We start from the raw sequence: 9,505 nt of genomic DNA, 5'->3' as shown, positions 1-9,505 counted from the left end.
ATTCTCCCACAATGCATTATGGTGAACATACCAAAGTTACATTCTATACAGAATTGCTACGCATCACCAATTCCACATCACCAGAAGACGAGCAGAGCCTCCTCAAGCCTTGAACCCTGATAAAAAGAAAATAAATTGCTGCCAATGTCAAGTCTTTCCTGTTTTTAAACAGCCTGGTCTCTGACCAAAAGATTGGATTCCATCCCAGTCACTTAAAACCTGGACATGCTGCTCAATGAAGAGATCAACACTGTTTCCTTGGACATTTCTCTGACATTCGACTCCGATCCTGCTTTTATTCCCAAGCTCTCTGCCTTTGGCAGAGAAGGCTGCCTTCATTCCTGGATTGCTGACTTTCCAGTACTGTGGATGGTTTCCCTTTTTTGCATACTCCACATTGTGTCATACAATACCCTCATCCCTCTGCTTGGCAGAGAGCAACTGCGTCTCTCTGCTGATCTGGAACTGATTAGATACTGTTTTGGTCGATAGAACATGTCCTTCAGTCCCGGAAAATCTCACTGTCTCACCCTGATGTGCTGGAAGGATCACTAAATTAACCCACCTGTCTATTTCCCTGGACACCAACTGTAAGAAGCTCAGTCTCTTGAACTTATAGGCATCAACATCAGGTCAGGACCCTTGCAGTAAGTGCTGTTGTACACGTGTTTAGTCACTATTCCAGTAAAGAGGTACTATTGGATGTGTACGTATGTATTATACACATGTGTGCATGTATGTATAATGTATATCCATCCATCCATTGGGACCATACCCTGTGCAGAGCGTTGGTGCTGCTTGAGCAGTCTCCTTGGCTCTCGGGTACAATCCCGGATGGGTCACCACTCCGACACAGGATACCAGCATGCTGGCACTCATTTTGCCGACCTCAGAAGGATGATAGGTAGAGTCAACCCCACCTGGCATTAATTCAACAGAAATTGGGATTTGAACTCAGGATCCTCGGATCCCAAGCCCACCACCCCCAACCATTAAGCCAACACCAGGCATATGTATGTATATTTTATGCACAAATGTGTTTCGATGTATGTGTGTATATAGACACAAATATTGTCATGCAGAGGAGATTTTGGACCAGTCTTTTTCAGAAAAGGCAGGTTATAATCTTCACAAATTGGTTCAAGCAAACTCCCAGATTCTATGGCACTTAAACAGGTCTTTAACTACAGCCAGAGATTTCCTTATTTTCAGTGAAACTTTGTTGGGGGAACTAATTAGAGTTAACAAGGTGAAATGAATATTAAAATTTTATTTGGAGTGGAGAGTGGAGGGAGTAATGATAGACTGAAAGATATCAAGGGAATTGAAAGGGAAAGTTTTGGTGTTGTGTGTGTGATGACGCCGGCCTACCTTTACGGTCTCAAAATGGTAGCACTGACAGAGAGACAACAACAGCGGTTGGAGGTCTGTGAGAACAACTGTGTCAGGAGGATGGTGGGAGTGAAGAGGGTGGACAAGAGGAGGATGGATGAACTGAGGGAGGAGATTGGTGTGCAGATGAGCTTGACGGAGAGATTAATTTTTAAAAATCCAGCTGAAGTGGGCTGGACACTTGGTGCAGATGGAGGAAGAGAGAATGGCAAAGAGAGCGGAAAGGTTTAGGGAGCAAGTTAGGAGGAAACAAGGTAGATCGTGGTTGAGATGGGAAGATTGTGTGAGGAGGAATATCAATAAGGTGGGCTGGTTGGAGAGTGGAGATCGTTGGCTGAGGACCGGGGGAAGTGGAGGATTATTGTAGTTGAGGCAGGGCAGAAGCTTGGTACCAATTGGACCTCACCCCTTATAAAGGGGAGCAAAGAAGAAGAAGAAGAAGAAGAAGTATGGCTCGCTAAACCAGACAGTTATCAGGTCGAGTAAAAATCACTGAAAATTCACTCATTTGTCAGGTTAGTTTACACACTTGTGTTTATTACTCCCCCCTCCCCCACAGGGCGTTATGCTGAGTTGCTTTTGCAAGCATCACCATGTGAGAGGCTTATACGCAGAGATATTGCTCGCACTTTTCCATCACATGAGCTGTTCCGGCCACCCCACCCTGGACAGGAGACACTCTTCAACATCATGAAGGTTTGGATGTCGTAATGGGCAAGGTGTACAACAAATAAATTTTTATGTGCCTTGCAGGACCATAAACTTTTTTGTTTCAATAAACTTGTAAAGGTATTTCACTGACATACAGGCATGTTGTCCTGAAGATTATTGCTTACATATACATTTTAGAAGAATGTTTTTCTAAAACTCTCATCTCATTAAATTTGGCTTTTTGTGGCTTCTTATACGTCGTCTTTTTTGTGCGTACCTCCAGGCAGGATGGCGAATATGTGTACCTCTCGGCATGATGGCCCAGAGCAGGGGTTCCCAAATCCAGGGTCATGACCCAAACTTGAAAAAACCCCATTCAAAATGCTGGTGTCCCTTGCAAATCAAAATTTTCAAATTTTGGGTTGTGAACAAAAAAGATTTATTTGGAGATTATTTATCTAACAGCTTGATTTCAAGATTTATTTGGAGTTCCCCAACCATGGTCATTTGGTTTAAAGGAATTAACATAATGTTTAATTCTCTTATAAACACTTGAATAAGCATATTGTTTTGGTCACATGGTCTTCAACGACCATCACGCCGCCCGGTGGGTGTGGGATAAAAAGGTCTCTGGGTCTGCTGGCTTAATTTTTCATTTGGGGCGAATTAGCATCTCTGAACACAACAACCATGGCGGGACGTAAACAGAAATAGCCGATTGATGCTTGCCAAAGTTCTGCACTCGAGGTGAGTGTGTGCAAACCTAATCCACCTGTCTAATGGGTTAATCACCCAATTTACCTAGTGCTTATGTAGCCCTCTCCTGATGACCAAAAAAAGGTTTCAGAAAAACGGGTATTTACGAACAAGGGAAACAAGGGAAGAAAAGCACAGCCGAACAGCGGTGATCACAGGCAAATAAATGAAACAACGCACCCCTGGTATGAGGATGGCTCAACAAACATTCATTCACTCGGGGGGAACACGGGACACAGCAGGGGATTGACGTGCTCATTGGACAACACGCCAGACTCGTGTCCCTATATGGCATCTCCTTGGCCTTTTGCTGACCCTGAGATCATGTGTGTGATGCACCCATTGGCTATTTCGTTGTGGAAATTCCACACAAATACAGATGAAGGATGGAGAAGATTCAAGAATAAATGGAGTGGGGAAATGCAACACTTAGATACATACTCTTGGGTTGGGGGGGGGGGGGACAAGATCTTTCTAAACACATGCTCAACATGTTTTTTTCATTGATGGGAATTGCAGCATACTTATGCCAAACACATACAGTACGATGAAAAAACTATTCTAATCTATCCCCCATTTTACCCCAAAGAGAAGATCCATCACAATATTTATGCACTTCCCATTCAGAGTCACAGCAATAAATATGGCCCATTACAAAGCTTATATGTATATATATATATATATATATATATATATATATATATATATATATATATATATATATATATATATATATATATATATATATATATCTTCTTCTTTCGGCTGCTCCTGTTAGGGGTCGCCACAGCGGATAATCCGTATGATCCGCATAGTGATTTGGCACATGTTTTACGCCAGATGCCCTTCCTGACGCAACCCTGGTCCCCTCTTACGACACAGGGATATGGTACACCTATTTTAACCGTGGTATACACCGGCCCAGTACACTGGTGCTCATTTCGCTGACCTCGGAAGGATGGCAGGCTGAGTCAACCCCCTGGTGTATTAATTCAGTGGTCCAACGGGACTTGAACTCAGGACCTTTTGGATCCCAAGCCGCTGCCCGAACCACTGCGCCAACACCAGGCTCATATATATATATATATATATATATATATATATATATATATATATATATATATATATATATATATATATATATATATATATATATATATATATATATATATATATATATATATATATATGTATATATATATATATATATATATATATATATATATATGTAGGGTAAGAATACTGATTCTGGCTCACTTTTCCCCATGTAAATGAATGGGGGATTTTCAGCGATTTATATTTTTTTTCCTTAAAAATAAACCCCCCTTTTTATCCCAAGGTATATTTATTTGTCTCCCCTTTTAACTTGGAGGTTGAACCTCATTGAATTGAACACCTGGGGGTTGAACAGCTCACTCATTGAACCTATAAAGATTTGTTCATTCTCAAATTCCTTCAATAGTTTAATTTTCTTTGCACAATAATCCCCATCTAAAATATTGACAAACAAAACATTTGAATCTTTATATTTTTTAAGATACCCCATTTGTGCCATTACGAAATGATAAACTTCTCTTAATGCTCTTGTTTGACCACCTCCTGAGCCACAGGTTATTTTTTGTTAAGCCCCGCCCACTTTTCTTTATGCCCCGCCCACTTTTGTTAAGCCCCGCCCACTTTCCACAAGGTATTCAATAAGCCCCGCCCACTTTTCTTTAAGCCCCGCCCACTTTTGCTAAGCCCCGCCCACTTTTGCTAAGCTCCGCCCACTTTTCATAAGGTATTTTCTAAGCCACGCCCACTTTTCCTAAGCTCCGCCCACTTTTGCTAAGCTCCGCCCACTTTTCATAAGGTATTTTTTCTAAGCCACGCCCACTTTTCCTAAGCCCCACCCACTTTTGCTAAGCTCCGCCCACTTTTCATAAGGTATTTTTTCTAAGCCACGCCCACTTTTCCTAAGCTCCGCCCACTTTTGCTAAGCTCCGCCCACTTTTCATAAGGTATTTTTTCTAAGCCACGCCCACTTTTGCTAAGCTCCGCCCACTTTTCATAAGGTATTTTTTCTAAGCCACGCCCACTTTTCCTAAGCTCCGCCTACTTTTGCTAAGCCCCGCCCACTCTTACATCATTTCCAGTTCATCTCTGACTCACAAAGAAATCACTAGAAAATTACAGGATGTTATGGTTTTGAAAAATTTCCCAATGAAGGCTTGCCTAGGCTTGCCCAGGGAATTTCCAAAGGAAACCACACCCACCAGTCTTTCTCTATAAAAGCTTCAAACCCAGGCTCCATTTTAAACATTTGTTCTTGCTGGCAATGGTGTTCTGTGTGCTTGTCTCAAACTCTCTGTCTTCTATGGAACTTAACCTTCAAGTTGATGAACTGGATTCAAACCTCTTATCTATTGAGGTAAGATTTTTTATTTTCCTATTTTCAAACTTTGATTGAAGCATACTCATTTAATAATTAAATAACTTAATTAATACATTATTATTTTCTCTCACAGGAAATTGTATCTGAAAATACTGCTTTTGCTACAACTTGGGGGGAAATTGTTGGCTTGGTTGAAGACCTTGAGTGGGATGACTTTGGTGTTCCTTGTAACTCTCTGTCTTCTATGGAACTAAACCTTCAAGTTGATGAACTGGATTCAAACCTCTTATCTATTGAGGTAAGATTTTTTATTTTCCTATTTTCAAACTTTGATTGAAGCATACTCATTTAATAATTAAATAACTTAATTAATACATTATTATTTTCTCTCACAGGAAATTGTGTCTGAAATACGAAATGAAAATACTGCTTTTGCTACAACTTGGGGCGAAATTGTTGGCTTGGTTGAAGACCTTATGAGCGACCAAGACCCACAGAACGAGTTCGTCCTTGATGACCCAACCAAAGAGTTATACCTTGGAGACCAGCAAAATCCTGAAAAAGAGTTTTACAGCAATAGTACTCATTGTGAGTTATCAAGACAATACCCACTGAACAAGTTATACCTTGATGAGCCAGAATACAAGTTTTACCTTGGAGACTCACAAATTTTGAAAAAAATCAGTAAATGAGTTCTGCCTTGATGGTTTAAATAACTACCTTGGAGACTCAGGAAAAGGGTTCTGCCAAGATGGTTCTAAATATGGGGCCTACCTTGGAGACTCACAAATTTTGAAAAAATCAGTAAATGAGTTCTGCCTTGATGGTTTAAATAACTACCTTGGAGACTCAGGAAAAGGGTTCTGCCAAGATGGTTCTAAATATGGGGCCTACCTTGGAGACTCACAAATTTTGAAAAAATCAGTAAATGAGTTCTGCCTTGATGGTTTAAATAACTACCTTGGAGACTCAGGAAAAGGGTTCTGCCAAGATGGTTCTAAATATGGGTCCTACCTTGGAGACTCACAAATTTTGAAAAATCAGTAAATGAGTTATCCTTAAGAGACTTTGTAAGTTGGTTTTACTTTGAATACTTGAAATGTGGGTTCTGGATTGATAACTCACAATGTGATACATATCTTGGAAACTCAACGGGAATGTGGTTATACCTTGAAGACTTGGAAAGTTGGGTTTATGTTGGACACTTGAAACTTTTTTGGGGGCTTTTATTTATTTATTTATTTATTTATTATTATTATTATTTTATTTATTTATATTTTGGAGACTTTTGGAGTTGCTATCACTCTTTGGGATCTAAACCTATCGATGTAGTTCTTTGTCGGATGGTGCTTGATGGGAGCAAGATCAAGAAAGTTCTGGGAAGAAAGTGCAGGCTTACTCCCCCTTTTTACGTCATCAAACCTGAAAGCCTTAAAAGACAGAATTGGAAGAAGAGAAAAAAAATATATATATACATTGTTCGTTCTGGGAAGAAAGTGCAGGCTTACTCCCCCTTTCTACGTCATCAAACCTGAAAGCCTTAAAAGACAGAATTGGAAGAAGAAAAAAAAACGTAAAAATATATATATATAGGTGGAAATCTCATTTTGAAAAAGACATTGTGTTGGGCGAGGATTGAGTTGGGGTTGAGATTTTGAATGTGAGGGTTGGGGTTGAGATTTTGAATGTGAGGGTTGGGACACACACACATACACATCAACAAACAAAAGTTAAGCCTTGACTATTCAGTTGAGGATTCTGTGTTTGGGGTTCACAGATGTAAGAACGTCCACCCCTTGACACACATTATATACTGTTATACACCTCGGACTTGGCCCTCGAGTGTCCACAACGGTGTATAGTAGGAGGGAGTGAAGCGCCAACCTATTGCTCCCATTGCACACACACACACACACACAAACAAAAGTTAAGCCTTGACTATTCAGTTGAGGATTCTGTGTTTGGGGTTCACAGATGTAAGAACGTCCACCCCTTGACACACATTATATACTGTTATACACCTCGGACTTGTCCCTCTAGTGTCCACAAAGGTGTATTATCTGCTTAGTTTTGTCTTTTGTAATTCCTGTGAATAAAATGAACCTAAAATCTCTTCCCCTTCCAAATCATATATTTTATAAGTCCAAGGAACTGTATCTATTACATCAACAATTTTAAAAAGTTCTTTCGTCCATCGTTCAGTAAAACCCTTTTCAAAATGAGATTTCCACCTATATATTCTTACGATATCACCAACTTTGAACTTAGGTTTTCTGACATTAATCTCTTTTTCATATTTTAATTTTGTAAATGTTTCTGATGGCTTCATATTCGTTGACGTGTGAATCGTGTCATTATACTTATCCACAATATCCTGAATAAAAGATAACCATTGTTGTGAACCGAGTTGTGTGAATTTTTTATATAGTCTCTCTTTTAAGGTACGATTAAAACGTTCAACAACAACTGCCTTCCCTTCATTAAAGGTACTGTATAATGTAATACTGTTATTTTTTAAAAAATTCATAAATGTCTTGTTATAAAACTCTACCCTCATCAGTCCACAATTTCTTAGGTTTTCTCTTACTTTTATTAAATATCTGTTGAAAAGCTAACATAAGAGTATTACCTGTTTTGTTTTTTAAAGGGACAACCCACGCATATCTACTCCTCAAATCAATAACGGTTAAAGCATACTTGTACCCCTTATCATTATTGAGTTCAATCAAATCAGCAGACCAGATATAATCAACTTCCTTGGAATAAACTTTCCTTCTCTGAAACTTTGTGAATATTGGTTTATGTAATTCATCAGCTAATTGCTCTTCAGTCTTAATGACATCATTAGAGCCTATAAGTTTTTTGAATTTCCAAGTCCAAGTTTCAATTTAGCACTAATCATCTTCTTCACGATGAACCTATCAACTTTTTCTCTCAAGGTTGGATTTTGTATCAGAGACAAATTATATAACATTTCTCTATCGGCTTCATGCTTTTCTTCCAACGTTGTGGTATTCCCATAATCAATATCGTGTCTCATGCACACTTCATCAACTCTATTGATTGGTTTACTCCAGGATTTAGGATTGTCTGCCTCATCTAATCTTTTATCCAAGTTTGTGCCTGGACCACAGAAAGAATACCCTGGAAGATGTAATTCCCCTGGTATTCCAGTAGTTGTAAATTTACTTCCTGATAAAAACTTTTGTATATCTCCTCCGAGTTTGTGTTTGGAGATAAATTGATTTTTTTTGAACCACACACCGAACATATACCTTTTTGTATAACCCTGTTATTTTTACTTTTAATATATGAAATATTTTTAGTATTAGTTTTCTTTTTACATTTGAGACAATAACTCATTTATTTATGAGAAAAATTTCTGCAGAGTGCAAAAACCTTTTTAGTTTCCAACATGCACATTTGAATCTTAATTTTTAAAACATAAAGAATCCTTAGAAATGCCTTCACTCTCTCCTCCATTTATTTAAGAAAAACTTGAATTAAAATACATGTCTTCTCGATGTCGATAGTCTTGTCGAAAGTATTGTAAATAGACTTTTTAATTCTTTGTATTCCTCCCTGGTGAGATAAGTTAATTTCTTTAATACCTCTATTCTTTTTTGAATCTCACTGGTTTCCATATTTTGATATTTATTCATTCTCTCTCTTTCCTCCCTCTCTCTCTTCTCTCTTTCCTCCTTCTCTCTCTCCTCCTCCTCCTTTTCCTCCTCTTCCCTCTCTTCTTCAACTCCTTCCTCATCCCTTACTATACTTGAATCGTTTACACCCCATAGAATATTATACATATATTCATCAGGATTTCTTGTTATTCCTGTATCCAAAATAATTTTTTTTTACAACAGGATACCAATAAAATTTCTTTTGAATTTCTAAAAGAGCCTTACCTTTTCTTAACCTTATAATTTTTTCATTATTTAACATTCTAATTAAATCTAAAGTTGTTGGTTTATCAACATCAGCATAATGCCAATCTTTTATTGAAAATACCTCATTCTTATGTTGTAGAACATATTTATTAAAATACCGAATACCCTTTTCTTGAAGGTATGCTTGAACACAGAAATGATAATTTTCTTGAAGCCTTCTTGCTGTCATTTATGTATTAGAAATATATGTTAGAATAATATTATGGCACGAAACACCTCCCCATCTTCCCATAGTTAAATCATTTTGTATTTCCTTACTTATTATATATAATCCTGTTTTTTCTGTTTTCATGAGATAAACAAGGGCAAAACCATTATTATATTTACCCTTATTAAATTCTTTTATTTGTTGTTTACTAATCGTGGCTCCACAAAACTCATT

The 9,505-nt window shown here is 38.1% G+C and overlaps 1 long non-coding RNA gene across 1 annotated transcript; it reads left to right on the top strand.

The window, feature by feature from the left end:
- The first annotated feature begins 4,045 nt into the window (after window positions 1-4,045).
- On the top strand, window positions 4,046-7,567 carry LOC147034640 (uncharacterized). The gene is made up of 3 exons (XR_015059577.1): window positions 4,046-5,209; window positions 5,307-5,471; window positions 5,569-7,567. It is a non-coding gene; the product is annotated as an uncharacterized LOC147034640 (long non-coding RNA).
- Window positions 7,568-9,505: the final 1,938 nt, after the last annotated feature.

Source organism: Eptatretus burgeri, chromosome 1, assembly GCF_056783735.1.
Source record: "Eptatretus burgeri isolate ZD-2024b chromosome 1, Ebu_testis_v1, whole genome shotgun sequence".
In the NCBI taxonomy this organism is placed as follows: domain Eukaryota; kingdom Metazoa; phylum Chordata; class Myxini; order Myxiniformes; family Myxinidae; genus Eptatretus; species Eptatretus burgeri.
The sequence above is the reverse complement of the archived record's forward strand: the minus strand, read 5'-3'. Positions and strand labels throughout refer to the sequence as shown.